Genomic DNA, 1,355 nt, shown 5'->3' with positions numbered 1-1,355 from the left:
TGGCGAGCGCATGTACCCTATAGTGAAAAAAAAAAACTCTCAAAAAAAAAAAGAGTAATAATAAAGTTAATAAAATTATTTTAAGTTTTTCTTTTTTTTTAAGAACATCTAGGGCTGGTTTACCACAGTTGAAATTCAGTCCCCAGGGGCTGGAAAAATACTCTAGGTTGTATTAGTGCCGTGGACAAAATCCCAACCAGATGGAGAAAAGGAGGAGAAGGGACTGTAGCATTACCACAATTCTTTGAGGGGTGCTTTATCCCTCTCCCTGTCTCTCCCTCAGGCAACTGCATGCACCCTCTGGCAGTTTAAAAATAAGTCTAAAACTGCAAATGTTTAGCTACAAGGAAATTCCTAAGTGCCTTGAAAGGAGCACAACACACCGAGAGGTCTCCATATCTTTTCCTCGTTTGTCAATAAAGTACTTAAATATAAGCATAGAACAATAAAGTAACTATTTTCCTACTGACCATCCAGCAGTTTCGTTTTAAATGTTGGATATGGAAGAGTAACTTAATAACACCCTTCCAATCGTTTAGCCCGGTTGTTCAAGGGTGATTCAAGGTAGGTTTTAGGAAACCTGTTAACCTGCCTTAGGTGACAATTTTGCGTCAAAGGGAGAGGGCAGCTACTTACTACACACTCAGAGCCTTTGCCCCAAGTTAACTCCATTCTGCGGCCCCTTTACTAAAGGGCTTCCGCATTCCCACTTTGCGACCGACCGCCTGCCCACAGGGCTCTCTCTGGACTGTGTCCTGGGCTCTCGGGCTGTGCCACCGGTCTACTCTGAATGGGGGGATCGCGGTGAGATGAGGGCTCGAACTCGACTTTCAGGGCCGCCACGGCGCCCCGAATACTAAGGTGCTTCCGGGACAGCCAGATGGGAAGGCCAGGAGGTTTCAGTGGCTTGTGTCATCGGGCCTGAGCAGCGTTCCCCTTTATCAGCGATGTCTTTACCGTCTCCACCCCAGCCTGGCCCAGAATCCTGTTTGGGGAGTGCGGAGCCCCTGCCCGCGACCCGGGAGAGTTAAACTAGAGAACCGGCAATGGCCCGCGCCGCGGACAGACTGAACAGAGCAGCGTTCTAACAGCACCTGGCCGCGCCCCCCGGGGGGCGGGGTCGGTGGCCGGAAGATGGCGGCTGCGGGGTCCCGCGGTCACTCTCCGGGCGCCCTTGACTGGCGCTCACCGCCGCGCCACCTACCTTGCTAGCGCTTGCTCCCGCGCGCGACTCGCGGGGGCGGAAGGGGGCGGAGACGAGCGCTTGGCGGCGCCAATGAGCACCCGGGAGCTCAAGCCACGCCCAATCAGGGCCCGGGCGGCGGACACCGGCTAGGGTGGGGGCGGGCGGCGCG

Source organism: Tupaia chinensis, unplaced genomic scaffold (genome assembly GCF_000334495.1).
Source record: "Tupaia chinensis unplaced genomic scaffold, TupChi_1.0 Scaffold144276_1, whole genome shotgun sequence".
Lineage (NCBI taxonomy): Eukaryota > Metazoa > Chordata > Mammalia > Scandentia > Tupaiidae > Tupaia > Tupaia belangeri.
The sequence above is the reverse complement of the archived record's forward strand: the minus strand, read 5'-3'. Positions refer to the sequence as shown.